This window comes from Zalophus californianus, chromosome 12 (genome assembly GCF_009762305.2).
Source record: "Zalophus californianus isolate mZalCal1 chromosome 12, mZalCal1.pri.v2, whole genome shotgun sequence".
Lineage (NCBI taxonomy): Eukaryota > Metazoa > Chordata > Mammalia > Carnivora > Otariidae > Zalophus > Zalophus californianus.
Genome location: NC_045606.1, coordinates 87,271,127 through 87,292,841, shown reverse-complemented (window position 1 = coordinate 87,292,841; position 21,715 = coordinate 87,271,127). Strand labels below are relative to the sequence as shown.

Below are 21,715 nucleotides of genomic sequence, written 5' to 3'. Positions count from 1 at the left end.
ACAGCCTGGTAACTGAAGTTCCAAATCAGGAAAAACGTGATTTAATTTTGAGATTTTTACAAGCACTGAAAATGAAGCAAGAATTCCAAAAGCAGAGGTAGGCTCTACTGCCAGGCTCGCAAAGGAAGCCAAGGAGTTTCTGTGTCATTGGGACACATGACAAGGGGCTGGGGTGCCGGTGGCTTTCTGAAGTAATTTACCACTTAAAATGGGAGGGAGACACATAGGCCATGACACATCTGGGCAGCAAAGATGAAAATACCACCCTAATTACAGAAGTCACCTGAGTGTATATGACGTAGGATCTTTAAAGAGTCATTTTTCCAACAAGAGTCAACACATTCGAAGCCCTCACGAAGGAGTCAAGGTTGATTACAGAAACTGGAAAACAGAGAAAGGAAAATCCCACTCAAGAGCAAATGATGGGCCAGAAATGAGAAGAAAATGGCTTCCCGTGCTCAAGGACCTCAAATCTCATTTCTCAACCAGTCTCCCGCTGTATCAGGAGAGCCGAGAGGGGGAAATGACGTACAAACCGCAAGGGGGAGATTTTCACTGTGGTGAGGGGGGCAGAGCTGCAAATCCCCTTGCGGTTGTGTGTCTGAGACTCCCAGTTCGAGAGTGATCCGAGGAACCTGAGAAATGCAATCAAGAGCAACTGAGTGCTACTGTCTCTGCTGCCTCTGCTAGAGTCTCTTTAAAGCACTAGAATTAAAATCACAAGTGAAGATGATGAAATGGGGTGAAGAGGCTTCCTGCTCAAGCTCCTCTTTAAGGATATCAAGGCCCCACTTTTATTAAACGTCAATTGTCAATTTGTCAATTGAACATGTACTTGCTTCTAGTTATCGAAGTATTTTCCCAAGAAAAAGGGGGTGTAGGGGGTGGGGGAGAGAAGGCCTCAAAAAAGGGAAATGATTGTCTGCCTTCACCTTTCTTGCACCAGTCCCGCTGAGGCTCCAAAGTTGAGGAGAACACGCAAAATCCATTCACACCACCTGAAGTTGACTTCCTTTTGACACCTCCTCTTGAAGAACTATAAATGCATATTATTTGTAGACACTTTTTTTCAGGGCATCAAAACTGTCTCAGTTTTTACAGTTCCATTTTGGAATAAAAATGCATATTCTACAATAGCTCCACTTACAGCTACATCATAGCACGGTAATTTAGAATTTTGCTCTTGTGAACAATTTTCTTCTAGTTTTTTTTTCACTTTCCATATTTTTAAAAAAATGAAAATGCCTTAAAGTTGTAAATAATCACTTTCAACGGACAATGCGGAACATACCTGTCGGAGGATTTTAAATGATGAAATATTACAGGCTGTTTAATTATGATCTGAGTAGAAGCAAATGTGAAAGGGCTCAAAACATCCCAAACCAAGAGGGAGACAAAAGGAATGGCAACACAGTCCCTACACCAGTGTCCTTAACCTGGGCTTCACGAATTGCCTGATACAGTGTGTAAAACTCCATGGGTCTGGGCATCTGAGTATTTCTCCAGGGTCCGTGGGTGTCATCAGATCCTCAAAGGTAGTGATACACCTCCCCTCCACCCCCCTGCAAAATACCCCAAACCACACAAAATTCCCCTGAATAGAGTCTCATCTGCATGTGAAAAAACAATGTTCAATTCAGCTTCTGTATGTCATACATAATAACAAAAGTAAAGGAGGCAACTATAGAGGTAAGTTTTATGTAGAGCCACAGGTGTTTGATTTCTAAAGCTTAAATAACACCTTTATTTCACAAAGATTAAAAATATAAAGAAACATGATCTGTTTTAGATAATACAGTTTGTAGTGGGAAAATTGTAGACCAACAGCTCTAGATTCTCATCTGTATTCTGCCACCACCTTGCTGCTCAAGCTGGAGTAGGCCAATTAACTTCTTTGGACCCTAGTTCAGAACTGTTGAAAGCAGTTTACACATCTAGAACTTACTTTACTCGTTTGCTCTGAGATTTTGTTTTGAAATATTTTTACTAACTCCATTACATTTATTAAATCATCAATTTCTCCTTTAAAAAATCAATTCAAGTTTATATAACTGCCAAAAGAACTTCTGGTCAGTTCTTCTTCTACCCATTTGTCCAACCATCAAACCAATAAATATTAAGTTCTTAGCCATGTGTGAGGCCATATTCAGGGAACTAAGGATGCATAACTGACTTAGGCAGACCCAGCCCCCATAGTAGGTGAGCTATGTCTTGAGCGGATATAACTCCAGCCAGAATGTAAATAAGCCTATTGGTAATTTTGCAACCAAACTGGAAGCACATCCATACTCACGAGTATACCAAAAAGAAATTGTGAAGCTTATTACCGACTTCACGGATTCTAGGAAGTGGGAATCCTGGGCGGTCAGCAGCTGAGTGAGATCAGCAGGCAGCCTTCTCCTAGTTCGAAAACATTAGTATCTCACCTCTCTAAGTGGAGAAGACTGATCCACAGTTCAGTCCAAGCCCCTGATATCCAGTCCTAATAAAAATACTTCAGTGATTACAATACTCCCACATCTCCCCAATCCACACAAATGTCTTCTTTCACTAAAACCTAATTATGTCTATAACTAAAGTAGATATTTATACTGATAATTCAATTTCTGTAATGTACCTCTTCCTCCATGCTTCAGAGAGTTGAGTTTAAATGCCTTTTTTGATTACTAATTGTTTTCTAAGTGAGTTTAATGCTTGTGAAAGCTATTGGGACCACATGCCTGAGGAGGTATGTTCTGTTTGACAAGCAGATTCCACAGAGCCCCCAGCAGTGTGTGGCGTGAACCTCTACCTGCAAATCTCATTCTAGAAAGGCTTGTTTTGTGAAGCTGAAGAATGTTTCAGTCATGAGACTTTCCCTTCAGTCACTGGCTAGTTGTAAATCTTAAATAAGAGGATAACCTAGCTCTAGCAATAGGGGATGCATGAAAGGAAGAATTTGCCTAACCACTTATTTCTGGTGGAATGCATGTGGTCACTCACAGAATAAAAAATCACGTGAAATAGGGCTAATATGTGAACTTGTGATGAAAGCAAATAACTTCTACGTATTTTCTACCGAATCATGTTTCAGTTCCATCGCTTTGGTGCAATTCGAAGGTTTACGGTTATCACCCCCATAGTTCCAAGAAATCGAGTCATGGTTTTGCATCATTTGCTTCAGCCTACTCAGGGCTGAGTAACATGTAAGTGCCCCCAATGGGGTGGGCAAAGACTCATTAGTAGCTTAAAGCTTTAGGACTATTAAGTGGTCTCAGGTGAAGACATCTTCAGCCTTTTCCAGTGAAAATCAATTCATCAAATTCCTTCCCTGTCTACATTCTATTGCATGCTCTACTACTCCTAAAAAAGCTTGTCTCTCTTCCAGCTGGGGTAACTGCAGTTCACTCAGCAACCACTGATTCATTGACCATATTGCAGACTGTAAAGTAGGCTGACTGTCATTTCTGCTGGGAAGATCAGGTTCTGTTAGTTATGGGCTCATTATTTACCAGGCTGGAGGCAGCTTCTGACTCCCTTAGGAGCCGCCTAACACAAATGGCGCCAAGTTTGTTCCATGAGAATATATATTTTTTCTAGTTATGTGGTCAAGGGGCTGGTGATCTTGCTCTCCAGAAAAAAATGGCAAGTCCTCGGACACTTTACACTAGGTGATCAATATGATGACTACAGCCCAGAAGAAGAGGTAGTAACTGAATCAGTATATTAGGGCTGGGATGGTTACAATAAAGTCATTCACGACTTTAAACAACAGTGTGTTCTTAGAAAATGAAATGAAAAGGACAGTCTTTTTCTGTCATCTCCCACCATCAATACCACAGCAACATTTTGCCTCTGAAATAAAGACGACTTAGATTGATCAGTAAACCTGCAGTTATTATAATGGCAACACAATCTTGTTAGCTACCTAAGTAACTTAGGTATTGAGTTTTGCCATTTGACCAAGGGTATACATCTAGGTCAACACTAGGCCTAGAACCTAGGACTTTCAAATCCCATTTTGATCTCCTTTCCAAAACATTGCATTGTTTTGTTTTATCATCGAATGGTAGTCTTATATTGTTAGTGTAGTAGACTATAAAATTCTATTAGGAAACTTCCTGGAAGTTACCAATTGAACAAGTTAAGTGTGGCAAAAGTACATGCCATTTTGTAGTGGGGGAGGAGAGACATAGAACCGAATAAAGGGCAGCAAAAGACAAAGTGGCACAAAATGGAGAGTTCCTGTTTAGCCTTAACCCTGAGGAAAATTCTTAAGTTTTCCAGAACTTTTCAGATACAGAATTTCCTTCCTTCCTTCTTACATACTAGCTTTATTAAGATATGATTCACAGGCAATTCATCCATCTAAAGTGATTTTTAGTCACAGAGTTGTGTAGCCATCACCAGAATCTACTTTAGGACATTTTCATCACCCCCAAAAGAAACTCTATAACCATCAGCAGTGACTCTCCATTTCCCCCACAACTCTACCCCATCTTTGGGCCTTAGGGTACCAATCATTTACTTCCTATTTCTACACATTTGTCAGTTCTGATTTTTTCATATAGATGGAATCATACAAATAGGTGGTCTTCGTGACTAGCTTCTTTCACTCGGCATGATGTTTTCAAGGTTCATCACATTACAGCATGGAGGTGTACTTTATCCCTTTTTATGGAAGAATAACAAGCCATTGGATGGATTTACCACATTTTATTTATCCATTCATCAGTTGGCAGATGACCCTTCCTTTTGAAATGCTAAAATCTCTCCTCTGGGCTCATCCTTAACTTACAATCCACTGCTATGACTATTTTTATTTTTCATTCATAATCATTGATGGAGTAGTGTTTTTTAGCTGAGGAAACCAACACAGTTCAAATAGGAATGGAAAGTCAGATTAAGGATAACTGAAAGGTCATGGATTAGTAGGAATAATAATCAAATTAATGTCAACCATTAATGAAATACCAAAGAAAGTGGTGTGGATCTTAGGAACTAGGTGATGTGCTACCCGGGAAGACACGGGGGTGTAGCTACAATGGCATCACCACAGAATAGTGACTCAGCAGAGACGGTGGTGTTCCTCGTGCCTTCCTTGTGACTTCTCACTACTTCATTAGAATAAGGCATTGCCCCTGCCAGAGAGTTAATCACCTGCCCCTTCCCATGTCTTACACATCTTTGAACCTCCCCAAAAGCCTAGAATAGCATCTGGCTGAACTAGAGTTAACAAATATTTATTAAACAAGCACATAGTCCAGCTTCAGGGTTCCCTGTGAAAATGCCAGGATCTGTCCTCACACTGTCCCTTAGACTTTCTAAGGAACAAGCTCTTTTAGTTTGAGTCCACACTCACTGTTGAGTGTGAACACATCTGATTCTCGGAATTGTACTTCAAATGACTGAATTGGTTAGTGTTGAATAAACATCGGGATGCAACTGCTAATCAGTTTACAGGGATTTTTTTATTGAGGATTCACTGTGTGGCAGGCACTGCTCTAGACACTGGTGACCCAAGAGACAAAGCTGCTAAAAAATGCGGTTGACATTCTAGTGAGGGGAGACAGACACGAAACAGACGTGTATCCAGCAGTGACAGCGGCTATGAAGCAAAAGAAAGGAGACTAGGAAATGGCAAGTGAAGAGTGGTTGCTCTTCAAAAGGAAAAGGAAAGGCTGAGGAAAAGCCTCTGGAGAAGGTGCCATTTGAACAGAGACCATAATAAAGTCAAGAGTGATGCAGATTTCCGGAGCAACAGTGTTCCAGGATGCGGGGAGAGCAACTGTGAAGCTCCTGAGGAAGAACGGATTTTTAGCATTCGAAAAACATCAATGAGGCCTGCGTGGGTGAAGGAGGGCAGAGAGAGCGATGAGACGCAACACCAGAGAAATCAGTGGGGGGCCGCGTCATGACTTTATCCGCCATGGTAAAGAATCTGGATTTCCCCCGATTGTCAGGATCTACTCTGTGTTTTAATAGGATCACTTGGCCTGCCATGTGGACAACAGAGTGAATGGGTGACTAAAGCAGTAAGAACTTCAGGGAGTAGGCTATGGCATCAATGCAGATGAAAGATTATGGTAGCCTGGGTCAGGGTGGGAACAGTGTAGACGGTGCAGAGTAGTTAGAGTCTCTATACAGTCTGAAGGTAGAGCACACAAGATTTGTCAAAGACCTACTGCGTGTAGGGTATAAAAGAAAGGTGTCAAGCATGACATGGAGAGTTTTGGTCTGAGCAAATAGAGGGATGGAGCTGGCATTGACTGAGATGAGCAAGACAACAGGAAGAACAGGTTTTAAAAGAAATTAAGAGTCTTGTTTTGGACCCATTTAGATGAAGATGCTCGTGAGACATCTAAGTGGAGAGATCAAGTGAGTAGTTGGCTATATGAGTCTAGAGCTGAGAGAGGAGAAATTGGTAGCATGGATAAAAATTTTGAAAGTATTGGTGCACAGTTAGTATTTAAAGTCATGAGACTAGGAAGTGCATCTCCTAGAAAAGAGGAGAGGAGAGGCCCCCAAAGACTGAGCCCTAAAATGCTCTAATTTAGAAATAGAAAGGACAAGGAGGTGCCAGCAAAGGAAAAGCCACAGAAGCAAGGGAGGGGGAGAACCAACGAGGAACTCAGTAATTCCAGTGTTTAGAATATATAGGAACTTTATTCCCTTTCCTCTCAGAAATTCCCTAGAACGTATCGTATAGTGGCGAAGAACACGAGCATTAGGAAGAAGTATCTAGGTTATGCTGCTACTAAAGCTGTGTGACCTGGAAAAAGCCGTCAACCTCTATGAGCCTGTTGCTTTATCTATAAAACAGTACTACCTACATGTTGAGGGATTAAATGACACAATCCATAAAAAGTGCTCAATACAGTATATAACAGAAAATGCTCAATAAATGTTACTTATTATTGTTATTCATGAATCCTTCCTCTTTTATGTCTAAAGTACTTTCCATCTATATATGGATCATTTGGGATTTATTTACAACCTTCAAGTATAATAGTAACTACTTCTGTGTTTGTGTCTTACGTTATCAACTAAAGGGGAGTTTCTTCTCTGTTTGCCTGGATGCGTAGAAGGGAAATTTTAATATGCCGCGCACTGTATGTTCCTTGAAGATACAGAAGCCCAAGTGTTGTAAGAGCCAGGATGATGACATCATCACTGCTGGAGCTCATGCGGCCTTCTGCTGGATTTCTGGGGGGCAGGGGAAAGGAAGTGGCAAACTACTGAATAAAGGTCAGCAAAATGTGGAATAACACAGAGTGTAGACCTTCTATGTGGCCTTAAGCCTGAGGGAAAATGCTTTTCTAGACCTAGTGTTCCAAACTTCTCAGGTACTAAAATAAGCTTTGAGAACTTTCACTACATTTCTGGAATGGGTGCTGGTCTAGAAAGTTCTTTGACACCTTCTTTTTGATGAACTAAAATGAAGCCTCTGGGACCTTAACAGCATGGACACTTTTTGGATGGCCTACCCAGTGGTCTCCTTCTCAGAGAAGAATCTGCAACCCCAGAAGGGTAGACTGAAATGAGTTTTTCCGCTGCATGGCCTTGCCTTTGCACTACTTGGTTTGTATAGTGTCAAGAGACACTTGGCCAAAGTGAGGGTCCTGGGTTATGGAATAGGAGCATTACAGAGGACTCACAGATTCTTCCTGCTGACATCCCCAGAAATGCCCTGGTTTCTGTCCTTCCAAAGGTCTGGATTCTATGAGACACTCTATTATCCTTCCAAATTTTCCTTTTTTTTTTGTATTGGTTTCTTTTACTTACAAAAAACCCCAAACAAACCAACCAAAAAAAACTTATTCACTGATATATTTGGTATATTGGACAGAGGCTGAGCTTGGAAGAACACTTTTTTAGTGTTTCTAAAATAAAACCAAGAACACAGAACACGTGCCCATTTCCTTCCTCCATCTCTTCCTTAGCCTCTTGGTTCGGTGCCTGGAGAAACTGGCGTTTTCAGGTGCTGAGGACGGAAAGAGTCAGGCAGTTTTGAGAAAGTAAATACATGCTTCGGGAAGAAGGAAGGAATATGGGGTGGCTTTTGCTCAAGCCATCCCAGTTCCTCCCTCTGCTACCACTCTATCCCTGTATTACTCTGTAAACGAAGAGATTACAGTCCTCAATCATGATACAGTGTCATAAGCCAGACACATATGGGAAGGAAAAAAATCTAGTGGGAAAATATCATTTCTCTAGAAGTGCCAAAGAAAAAACAGTTCATGAAAAAGCGAAGGCTTGATCAAGTGCTTGTACAGCTTTTTATATTTCAAAGGGGCATCACAACTGATAACTGAAAAAAGTATGAGTTGGTTTTAGTCACAACACTTTGGACACCGAATGCATAAATATTTTCCACCCCCACAATCAATTCTCCAACACTCTGGACACCAACTGGATGTCCAATGATTCAATTCAGTTCTGACACTAACTACCTGGAGTGTTAGTGTGAGACACCACAAGTTAGGGGCCCAGGCCCACAAGACTGCCTCCACTACAAACGCCAATCACGAGCCCCAGGCCTCTCCTACATCTGTTATAAATCAGGGTTCCCACAACCTCTTCCTCAGGTTTGATCATCTGCTACAACAGCTCACAAAACTCAGGGAAAACAGTTTACTATAAAGAAATAAATGAACGGCCAAATGAAGAATTTATAGAGTGAGAACCAGAAAGGCCCCAAGTACTGGAGCTTCCGTCCCAGTGGAGTTGGGGCTCACTGCTTTTCTGACACGTGGATGCATTCACCAACCAGGAGGCTCTCTAAATTCTGCTGTCTAGGGGGGTCCTATGGAAGTTTCATTATGTAGGCATGATTGATTAAATCCTTGGCCATGGATGATTAATTTCCAGTGTCTCTCCCCTCCTAGAAGTCTGAGGGATGAGGGGCGGGGGGGGGGGGGGTCGTCAAAGTTCCAATCTCTAATCCTGCCTTGGTTTTTCTGGTGACCAGCCCCCACCCTGAAACTATCCAGGGGTACCCAGTCACTAGTCATCTCATTGGCATACAAAAGATACTCTATCACTCCAGAGATTCCAAGTGTTTTAGGAGCTGTGTGTCAGGAATCAGGGACAAAGACCAAATAAATATTTCTTACTGTACCGCAATTCGAAATAGTACTTTAATTCTAAAAATTGTGTCCTTAGCCAGGTAGGCATAAACGTCATAGTTTCAAGATATCATTTCAATAGTGACGGCGCTTTGGGGCTGATCAATAGAGGTTCTTTCCGTGCATCCCCTTTGGTTATGAGGCGGTGAGATGGCAGAGGGCTAACTAGGGCTGGAGCTAGGATAACCGGTGATTTAATTTAGTGAAGTTAGCTGCTCCGGTGGCAACTGAACTCACGACACTGGTCTCACTCAAACTGTGCTCCAATTAGCTACAATATATTATTCTGGGGTCACGGAGCGGCGGCTAGCTGCCTGGAGTAGCACAGCTGTTCAGAGTAAAAACCAGCAGCTAAGGGGTGCCTGGGTGGCTCAGTCGGTCAAGCGTCTGCCTTCGACTCAGGTCATGATCCCAGGGTCCTGGGATCGAGCCCTGCGTCGGGCTCCCTGCTACGTGGGAAGCCTGCTTCTCCCTCTCCTACTCCCCCTGCTTGTGTTCCCTCTCTCGCTGTCTCTCTCTCTCTCTCTCTCTCTGTCAAATAAATCTTAAAAAAAAAAAATGAACCAGCAGCTAAACAGTTAACTGTCTTTGGGAAAGAAAAAAAAACCCATTTTTTAAAAATGCCTTCTTTTTTTAAAAGTTAGCCTGATTGCAGCTGTGATTCTTGAACAGCCTGTTCTGAACCACATGGCCTTACCAGCCTCCCAATCTTCCCACTATGTTCCATGCTCAACTGGCTTTCAACAGCTTTCCCGAAGCAACTCTTCAGCATACTAAACTTGGGATTCTTTAACACCAAGTCACACTTTTCTCTCTTTAATGGGATAATTTAGCCTTCTGACTTTCACAGCAGATGCATTTAAGACTTAGTGATGTCATTTAATTACAGACTCTGAAGAAATCTGAAAGCATCATTATAACTAGCCTGTGCTGTCAGCTCTCTGGTGGAGCCCACCAGCAATGCCATGTACAAGAACAGACTCCAGGGAGGAAGAAAGAAGAGAAAAAGGCACACAGGTCAAGGCCTGTGCTCCATCGCGTGAATATGGATGTCCAACCTTCTCCATCTATCACCTAGTCAAATGCAGATAAAACCCAGAAAGGCAAAGACTGAGGGTCCAAATTAGCAGGCAAATGAATGATCAGGTCAATATACCTACAGAACAATCATTAAGGTGTATTCTCTCAGTTAGAGTGATCAAATTAAGATATCAAAGGTACATTTTTCTGTCCTCTTAATGGTCTCTTGAAGTCTTAACCACTAGAGTTCAATAGCTACTATCAGCCATTACAAGCACTTGCACATGACCTCTCTGCTTAGTAAGAGAGATGATAAGGATTAAGAGAAAAAAATATGAGCAAAGGACAGATTATGTGTTAATCAAACAAGAAAGTGCTTTAATAAAAATTAAATGGTGTAATTTAAAATTTTATTGATTTGAATTATTAACATAATAATTATTAATATTACCATTGAAAATGGAAGGATAGATAAAATAAACGTTTTAAACCGATGATTACTATTCTTTAAGAACATAAGAATGGTGGTGTGAAGAATTTATCACATTCATAAGTTGTCCCAAAAAAAGCAAATCAAAACACACAAAAAAATAAATATGCACCTCATCTACTGCTTAAAAAAATTTTCTTTTGGTACTCACTGCTATCAACTACAGGTCAGAACAATGAAACTGTATAGAAGAGTTTAGCAAAATGTGAAAGCATACACAACCACAGATCTGTATTACCTCCTGTTACTGAGAACATGTATTACTGGCACATTGTAAGCAAAAGACAACTAAGTTATCTCTGTTTGTCAAAATCTGAACTTCCTGCCTTGCAAATAATTTGCAATTTTTAGAACTACCTGTAAGCAATGATCCCATGCACTAACTCTCCACACAGTTCACTGAATGTGTACTTTATTACACTACTTAAATGCAAGAGTTCAAGAGCACAAACATGGATGAGTAATTTGGTGTGGTGAATGAGATGAACATTCTGGCCTTCTGCCACCAGGAATCATATAAAATTCATTGTTCATAAAAGCAGTTATGTCCGAGGGGAACTGCAAGTAGGATGATGGCCGGGGCCATGACTGATATGATGCCACACATAGCAGTGCTTCACATGCAAGCATCAAAGGCCACCGGGGTATGTGACTATGATCCACTCTTCCAACAACCAATCACAGACAATCCCTGGTCTCTGGGTATCTCCAGCCAGAGCTAGTCTTGGCAGCCTATACGGCAACGGAGACTTAAGGATGCCATGAAAACATGGACGCTCCAAGTCCCCTACCACTGGGAAGGAACCGAAGAAGGAAAGTTTTCAAGGGCTACAATGGCTCATATCCATAGTAGAGGATATGAGTTACAGAGGGTTCTTTAAAAAGTCATTTACTGAATACTATGAACCACGTGAATTACTATATACACTTTAGTATTAACCCTCATCATACTCCCATGAGATACACATCCCTATTTTAACGATGAAGCACATATGTACAGAACTTGCCCACTGTCACTAGGCAAATAAAAATGGCACAGTTGTGCTTCCAACCCCAGTCTATCTGGATGCTTGGGTCCTTCCACTCTGTCACCTTGCCTTCCAATGGCTCGAGCCAGTGACCAGGGCCAATCAACCAATATGTAGCCTTGAAACCGGAAGTCAGGTCTGTGGAGACTTGTCTTTTTGTAAACGTCACAAAAACATTGCCAGCCTTTGATATCATGCCCCTTTCCCTCCATGCAGAGGGTAATCGTAGTTAGGTACCCAGGCAGTAGCAACATTTAATGTAAGGGCAGTAATTCCTGGTATCCATTTAACCAGATTTTATCTACAAAAGAAAGTGTTTCAGGGGCCCCATTAAAAGTGTGACTTGCCCCGGGCTCCACTTCTGCTACAGATGGATGCTGTGAAGAAGGTTCCCATGTTGGGATCATTCTTCTGCCCTGATTCAAGACTTAGCCTTTGACAGCTTTCAGCCTGCCTGATCTGAGTCTCATCTGTTCAAGTAGATTATTGCAAAAGAGGCTCCTTGCCTAGTGAGATCAACATGCAGGGAGCATCAGATAATTTCTAATTGAATTTTGCATCACTTTGATTAATGTTAATACCCTCAAGGCCCTAAGGATGGGTGCATTTTTGTGATTTGAAATAATCCAACCATTTTGTAAAACCATGAAGGGGTATTTGCTTATTTGTAAGCCCAGAGGCCCAGGTATCTAACTAGTTTGCATCCCAGAATGACTGCATGCCCTCAGAGGTTACATTTATTTTAGTAAACCTAGATATGTATAAATATAACATTTCCTAATGCAGCATTTTGACAAATGACCAGCAATGTCTGCATTGATGACTTCCTCTGAGCCAAAGAAGCATGTTTTCTACAAAGGCTTAAAAGACACCGAACATAGATAGTATCTGCAACCCTTGGCAGCATCTTGATACTGACCCAACTTGGTTGTATTCATCCCCAAAGACAAATTAGTAGAAAGACTCATACACATTAGGATTACAAAGGAATTTTTTTTTTTTTAATTAGAAGCCGTAAGGGAATGATTAAAATTGGAAGAGATGGATTCTGACATAACAAAAGCTATTTTTGCATTGTCACTCCTCAAGTGGCGTGTGTGGAAGAATATTATTTGTGTTTTGTAGCTGGCCAAACTAAAAATAAGTTAGACAACTTGCCCAAAGGCATAGTAGCTGTGAATCAGTCAAGAACACAATTGGGAGTTGAGGTCCTGAGCCCCCTTGCCTCTCCACTGATCACAATGAGTTACTGCAGAGCCCTGTATGGGGGACTCACAAAGGCGCAGAAGGTCCAATGCAAGGCAAGTTCTCTGGAGACATATCAAGCTCTCCCACAAGCTTCAGGTACAGGGGTGGTTGGGCTTCAATCATCTGGAAAAACCCCACACACTGGTTTTAGAATCAACAGATTTTTAGAATTAGAAAGGGTCTGTGCATTCACTGATATTCCCATTCCTGAATTTTTCAGATAAAGAAACAAACCCAGAAAGATTAAGGTACTGAAAAGAAACACAACTAGTTAAGTGGCAGAGCCAGGTCCCAAAACTCAGGTCTACCAATTCCTAACTCATTGCTCTGTTAATCACCACTGTGTGCACAAACCATCTTTAGACTTCAGAACTGACAGAAAGCTAGTTTATTTTTATAGTGAATCCAGGAACCCCAAGAAGTCTAGTTTAATCGAGTTTAATGACCTCTGTAGGCTACCAACAAATGAACCAGATAATCTAAAACAGCTTTCTCCACAGACTGTTTTGAATTTTACATTTAGAGAGTTTTTGTTGTTGTTGTTGTTGTTGTTGTTTGCTTGAGACTCTGTATTTCCCTTATATAGGAAGACATTATCTAATAGTTGTCATTTTCTCTTGAACTGAAGTGTTGTAAGGAACATAGGCAGAATGTTCCATTCTCGTCAGTGTTGCTGACGCAATGGCCAGTGTCTCATTCTCCCAAAGACTAATAAAAAAACCATCTGCTCAGTTTTGTGATGTCATATGTGGAGTCACCATGAAGTAGGCCTATTATAACCAGAGCAACTTCTAGAAGATAAAGTAATCACTTGGCATATTAGGAGGCAAAATTGAATAATTCTTAGTTTTAAAAATACCAACATGCTAACAGGGACTCTGGCAGCCATGGAAGTTCTCCATTTCAATCTCCCTTTAAGAGAATATGCTGTGGGGGGCAAAGGTGATTGTTGGCCTCGAGGCACCATACCTTTGAGTCTCCTCAGTGGTCACGCCAGGCCACAGATGATGGAGCATGGCAGACATACTTAAACTGGGCCACTGCAGCCCAATGTGGGGTTCTTTATGACACTCCTATGCTCGAAATGAAAAAAAAAAAAAAAAAAACCCAAAAAACAAAGACATTGCTCCTTGAGAATTATTCACAATAATTCTGGTAGACTCCTGGTAAATCTGGGACAGTTGCTAAGTCCAAGCAAGACATTGTCTCTATTAACATAAAAGGGCACTTTAAAATATATATGCATAGGAAGAAACGTGTTTAATGAAAAGCTCTTAAAACCAATTTTTGAGCTCCCAAACCCATCACATTTCTGAGGCTGCTAATATCATGAATGCTTCCCTTTTCCACATTTACACAGTGTAGCTTTTTTCAATTCTTAAAAAGCAATTATAGGAAGGAGAAATTATTTCAAATATGAAGAAAATGAAGGATTTGAGGGGAAGGTCGTTAACTGTGAATGTTAAGGCAGTTAGGGTACTGCTTGATGGCTAGAAATAAAAACATCACTAGTTGTAAAAAACCGTCAGTGACCATTAGTTCTGTGCTAATGTCACTTGGTAGAAAAAAGCCTATCCCTTCAGCATCCAACACCTGCTCTTCCAACCTACCAGAACCCACTGCTCTGCTCCCCAGTAAATCATCAGGATAAGTCCTCTGACCTGGACATCAAGAAATCACTAACTGAAATTTCCCCAATGATCCAAAGGCCCTCTGAGTTCTGAAACATTTCAAGGAACAGAATTGCTAAGTTATTTGTTCCTTCTCTTTTCCCCCTTACTCTTTGCTTTTCATAGTACCATAAATCCATGTTTCTCATCTAGCAATACAGCAAAAATAAGAGTTAGCAGTATTGAGAAAGCCATTTAAAAAAACCCTCATTTTTATAGACAGGGAAATAAAATGCATAGTATTTAAACCTCTCACTTACACAATGAAGATGGCAAGTAGATATAAATTTTACAGTATTTAAAAGCAAAACCCTGTGGCCTACCCAAACAAAATTACCTTTCTAATACAACTTTGCAATGGAAATTTCAACTCCAAAGGTAATTTTGCCTCCAAGGTACTTACTAATATATGAATTACATTCACAAAGATGAATCAATAGAACTTGTTTGATAGCTTCATCATCCCTCCATTACAGCAAATCTTCTAAGGCAGCAGGAAAGATCATAAGGATGTTTGAATTGCCTATTTGAAGATACAGAGGCGGCCAAATCCTATCATACCTATTATAGAATAGAGCCTGACCATGAAATCTTAATTAACACTGTAACAATTTACTTAAAAGTTTCTGACGTAGCCCATGTGAAGTGAAATCAGAAGGGAAATGCTGTTAGCATTTTAGAATTAAATTGAAAGAAAAAAAATGACACGGCAGAGGCCACATTACAGACTAATAAGGGATTCGATAAGGCAATTATTGCTTGGGTATTGTTTCTGCTATGTGACAGAATGAAAGGGAAACAGTTCTGAAACTTTGGCTAGATTATAACTTTCCAAATGAATAATGGTGGGAAGACAGTAAGTGGTCCACAACCTTCCGACTTCCTCCATACTCTAAAAATAGTGGAGAAGTCTTATATGAAGTAATATCTCAGACCAAGTCCTTTTTAAAGTTAATAAGGGAATCATGAGGAACTTGGTTTCCTTTTTTTTTTTTCCTCATTAATTACCCCCTTAAATCAGAAACAAGAGAGAGAACAGGATGAAAGGCAACTTGGGTGAAAACTCTTACTCTCCACACTTTGGACCTTTCCTTTGTCTTAATCACAGTACCAGGAAGAATACCTACAATTCTCATCAATCAAGTATACTTTTATAAGCCTTTCAGGGATACTTTTTTTTTTAATGAAGGATAAAGTAAAGGGTGATGTTAGTAAATACCTAGGCAGCAAATAGCACAGAGGTGTGGGAGAGATGTTGTTCCAGGGAGAACAGAAAATCGCTTGGCTAAGGTATGGCACCAAGACAATCTTCATAATGAATCAAGATAATAGAAGGTGTTACGTATGATACATACTAATTATATGCTAGAGGCTGTCTAAGAACTTCATATATATTAACATGCTTAATCCTTACAACAATCCTTTAAAGGAGGTACTGTTACTGTCATCCCTCAATACCAGATGAGGAAACTGAAAACAGGCTTAGTGACTTTCTCAAGGTCACATAACTAAAAAATGACTAGGCCAGGATGTGAACCTAGGATGGTTTCTAAAGTCTGCACTGCACTCTCAGCCACGTGCCACCCTCTCTCGTCTATACTGCTCATCTGCTTCTTACTATAATTCCAAAACAGGCCATCCCTGATTCCGCCAATAATCCAAATATTGCCTTGTTCTTAAGAATGACATTCACTAAGAACGTGAAAGCATTTTTCAGCTCTAGAGTAGCAACTTCTCACATGACCATCTGTAGGAAGTATTTTTACTATATGCTGTGGTTCAAAAAGAAATCCTCAGGTTATATGACTCAGACCTAAATATACAGTCCAGTACTGAGGTTCCCTGATAATATCTTCTGAAGATATATGTGTGAAAGCAAAGTTAGGTGACAAAAAAACTTTATATGTATTCTCAACAGAACAAGCAAAGGCCCAGAAGAAAGAACAAAGTGTACATGGTTTTTAATCTCAGTAGAAATTCTGATAAATACTATGTTCAAAGAATTCTCCTTGATAGGGAACAAGAATCATTAAAGATTCTAGCAAAAACACTTTAACTGTATAATTTTAGCAGACTAAATATAAAGAAATCAACAGCAAAAGATAGTTATAAAATAATGTCTCAAAATATAAATTAAGTAATTTTCTTGACCCTCAAGTGGTCCTATATTGACAACAAAATTAAAGCTTGTGCTCTTTTTTGATTTACTGTAGCTCCTTTCCAGAAGGCTAAAAGGGCCTTCTTGTTACAACTTTGTTTCATGTTTTTAATATGGTAGTGAACTACACTTAAGTATTCTTACATACAAAGCAACTAAGAGGACATCAGTAAAGCAGGGAACAAGTTTGTGGCCTGTAACTTGCAGTAAAGAAATAGAGAATATCGTAGTTTGTTAAGAACACCCATCTGAAGACCCAAAGCAGCAGCTTTCTGAACTTAATCCAAATTATTTGGCATATGAATAGGCTTACTCTGAGCCAAATGTTAGCTCTTGAATATTTGATAACTCTTAAAAAATAATATGTTGATGACTTAAGAGGATACAAGTCAAATACGATTTATATTTGTCATAATTTACACATGATCTTAAAAATCAGAGACAAGAATAAATGAATCCTGTCCACATTCACAATGGAACTCAACTCTTCATTCATACTTTGTACCCCTTCATTCACAAACACACCCCTTCAATCAACCTTCTTTGGCGGTCCCTTTCTCCACATAAAGACATTGGGCTGGGGGTAGCACATGCCTAAATGTCTGCAACGAGAGACAAGATGATCAATTAACTCCTGAGAGATGGTGGAATAAATTAATATAAGACTGAAAATAAGGTACAAATCATGTCAGTGCAGTTAGCATTTGGAAAAGGAGAAGAAGAGTAGCCTGTAAGATGGATACCACGTTGTTGCTTTATTGAGCAACAACATAAGATACCATCATTTATATTCCTTGCACCAGAAGGTGAAATGAGAAAACAGACTGTACAATAGTAAAGAGACAGTGAACAAAAGAAACCAAAAAAACTCAATTTCCTCAGGTGACTAACCTATTCCTTAAAATCATACTTGCAGTTTGAAGTCTCCACTTCTTTGAGCTTTCTAGCCTGGGCAGAATTAGATCTCTACTTCATTTTTCCTTATTTCTTTAAGAGTGCTTTTTAAAAAAAAAAGTTTGCTTGTTTGTTTGTTTGGTTTTTTTTGAGAGAGGGAGAGAGCATGCATGTGCGCACACAAGTGGAGCAGAGGGAGGGGCAGAGGAGAGAGAGAGATCTTAAGCCGACTCTGCACTGAGTGCGCAGCCCCATGTGGGGCTCGATCTCAGGACCCTGAGATCATGACCTGAGCTGAAATCAAGAGAGGGACACTCAACCGACTGAGCCATCCAGGCGTCCCTAAAGTGCTTTTTATCCGCAGAAGATCCATAAATGTCTAAAAAAACCCAAGTCCATTAACACTATAATCAAGGAGATGTATTTCCTTCAAGAGAACTGATGATGTGGTTTTCTTCCAGCATTAAGTCTCAGTTTATCCTTCCTAGGAATCCTTTCTGAAGTGCCAGGAATGCCAAACTTGAGTTGCTCTTTCCTAGACACTAGAACATCCCAAATGGTCAACAGCCACGACTTACCTGTATTGAGGGTCCCATACAAAACCTACTATCTCTTATGTATAAGGATTTAGGATACTCAACAGAAAAATAAATGAACAAGTTTGTGGAATTATGGGTGCCTCACAGGAGATATGGACAGGGAAAAAGATCTCGTATTTTCTTGGATGTTTTGATGCCTTAACTGTGTCACAGTCCTCTCTACTGTATTAAATCCACAGAAAAGTACAGGGAGAATATGTCCCAGAGAACATTAGTATAGCTATGCAGATGTTCTTCCAGATGCATCTGCTATATGTTTGACCGAGAAAATTAGTCTTTCTAACTTTATTAAAGACGATAAACAAAGCAAGAGGGCAAGGACAGTGCTACACTGTGTACACAGATTAAGAAAGGCATGTCTTTGCAGATCACACTGTGTGTCTGTCCACTTGACTATGCCACTCAATGGCTGAACAAGAGGCTTGAGGTCATTTTGCCATGATGTAGGCTAAGAATGATCAATTTACATGAAAGCTTCACACATGGAGGCTGTGCATGTCATCCAAATCGATTTCTATTCCTTTTCCCCAAAGGCAAGGTATATTGCAGGTTAAAGAGACAAAGAAACTCTGGTATGTGGCACTGTATAGTAAAGAGATGAGAAGAAAAATGGAATTCCGCACTTCTGACAATACAAACTAAGGGAAATAAACCATGTAAAAGATTGTCTATCTTTTTCAAAAACGGCCACAATTATGACTCCATGAAGAGTTAAATCCTCTTAAAACCCACAGACCTGGAGCCCTAACATAAAAGGGATGCTCCACCATCTGCCATTTGTCTGAGTCACCGCTGGAGGTACAGACTTTGGTCAGGTTAGCCATATTTTCATCATTATCCATTATTTACTCAATTCGTGGGGAGGGGCAAGTTGAGTGGAGGCTTAGAATCTTCAGGGAAAAATATCACAAACTTGACATTGTGAGTTATCCATAAGCCTCAGTGATTCTTGAAGTTGGTCCAGGGATGAGCTTCATACACCCCATTTAATTTTCCTAAAAACATCTAATCCACTAAACCCAATGGAAATATGAACTCAGAACTCATGTCCATAAGTTAAGGACCATATACTATAATATGCACAAATAGAGCAAGAAGTTAGGCTTGAACTAAGTGGATCTGTAAAATTTCTTTTTTATAAGAAGTCAAGTTAAATGCCTTCAAGTTACTATGCTTAATATCCATGGACAATATGCCACTGATTATCAGTAATAACTTGAGTTAAACAGCAATGGTATAGGAATAATAGTAATAACCTCAACTGGAGCTAATATTTGTTGAATGCTTACTATGTGCTGGGCTCCGTCTCAGCTAATTTTATATATATTATTTCATCATCTTTGTCTTCTTTTCTCAACATCTTTATTCGATGTCATGCTACTTCCTACTGGAATATCTTTAAACCTTTACAAACATTAGTAGGAGTCCACAGCTGGTACAGAGGCTGTATTCATTTAGAAAGCAAGTGAACCATTATAGTAACACATATGGAATTGACTAAGCATACACTTTCTGCTCATGCCTGAGAATAATTTAAGGTATCAGTCTGGATCTTCAGGGATGTTGATGGTCTGCACTCCTGTACCCTTTCCAACTCTGCCCTGGGGCTGGGTTAGCTCATTGGATAGAGACTCATACAATGAGGTCCAGAATATGGCTTAATCAGCTTTCTGATACCAGTTTATTTCACACAGAGAGTAATCACTCAGCATCACACATCGCATCCCTAATCCCAGCTACGTGTTTTGAAAATATATCTTTGTGAGGAGACCAGATGTAACAGGGAGTGGCTTCATATAAACTCAGCCCTATTATTAGAATGATGGGTGTGGGGAGATTAAAACCACTACAACCACAACACAGAACAAATCTCAGACACGTTCTTTGCTGGTAGTGGACGGCAGACCTCTGTTGACAGACACTGGCTATCTGCTATGCGCGTCCCTCTAGGTTGGAAGGGTGGTAGACGGAGTGTGGTGGAGGAGCTGGGGTGCAGGGGAGTGGACAGCAGGGGCAGTAGGCTGGTGTGTGTATGAGTACATAAGAGCAAGGGAAGGAAAGTCAGTGCCTCCAAGAATTTATGTTATCAGCTTACTGCTGACATTTCAACTTCCAAAATGTAAGAGTTAATTAGAATCCACAAGAAAGTATCCAGAGATTTTAGCTGCTGTGGAAGGTAGCACATTTTGGGGATATATGATCTGCTCTGGTAAGGAGCATCTCCCAGGCAGTCAGCAAGGGAGCTCAAAAAGCAAAAATAAAACAAAACCTAGCAATTGTACAGACTCTCAAGGCTCTACTCCAAACCTACTTACTGCATTAGGTTTTTACTTGGGGTGCATGTTGATAGGAGAGAAGTCACACAGGAGCAGGAATCTACACTTTTAAGAAAATCTCTAGCGAATTCCTACTTTGCTATGCTTGGAAACCACTACCCTAGGGACACTAGTTATGAGAACTTGGGAGTTGAAAAAGACCGAATTTCTGCACATGACTTGACTAGACATGTCTCTAAACAGGAAAGAGAAACTTAGCGGATCACCTGTTAAAAAGTATAGTTTTCAACCAGAAAGTTCCAGCAAGCCTTCTTACGCCCCTCAGTGGGTATTTATGAGGTCTAGGTAAGTACTGGGTAAAGATGACATATGATAAAAGCAAGCGGGGGGGGGGGTACCCGGGTGGCTCAGTGGGTTGAGCAAGTGACTCTTGGTTTCAACTCAGGTTGAGATCTCAGGCTTATGGGATCGAGCCTCGCATCCGGCCCTGTGCTTGGCAGGGACTCTGATTTGGATTCTCTCTCTTCCTCTGCCCCTCCTACTTGTGCTCACTCTAAAATAAATAAATAAATCTAAAAAAACCCCAAAACAAACCCCAAGCAGAGGGCAACACAAGATTGCCCAGAGTCCTACAGATGACTGTGGAGTAGCTTCCCCATTTACACTCACTGCAACCCTACAAGGAAGGTATGCTTTCTATGCCCATTTTACAGATGAGAAAACTCAAGGTCGCAAAAGTCTAGTGATTTGCACAAAGTCACTCCGATAATAAGGCAGGAAGTAGTGCTCTAAAGGAAAGGAGACACAGGCCAGAAGTCAGGAGAATGGAGTTTCAGTTCAGGCTTACTCTGTAGCACTCTGGGCCTCAAATGTCTTTGCATGTAAAATAAAGACCATTCGGAAGGTCTCTAAAAATTTTAATAATTTATGAGTTTAAGCTGTCACAAGGAGGGTTTCTGCTTAGTTTCTTTCCTGTTATACTTCATTACCATGTTATAATGATGTTCAGCAAAAGGGGGGGGGTGTTAAAATTTTAGATGAGATACTACTGCAGGAGTTATCCAAATTTAAGGTTTACATATAGGAGAATAAATAATTTTAATTACTGCACTGCAGTTTCTGCTTTAGGAAAAATGGTGGTGGGGGTGGTGCCAGTGGTTTGAGCTCGACAGCGTGGAAGACTCGTGGAAGACTCTGTGTTCTAATGCCTAAGTTGCAACGACAA

At 40.4% G+C, this 21,715-nt stretch overlaps 1 protein-coding gene across 1 annotated transcript in view; it reads right to left on the bottom strand.

The window, feature by feature from the left end:
- The window catches only part of EXOC4 (exocyst complex component 4), a 718,447-nt gene that overhangs the window by 225,507 nt on the left and 471,225 nt on the right, over window positions 1-21,715 (bottom strand). The gene's annotated exons all lie outside the window — the stretch shown is intronic.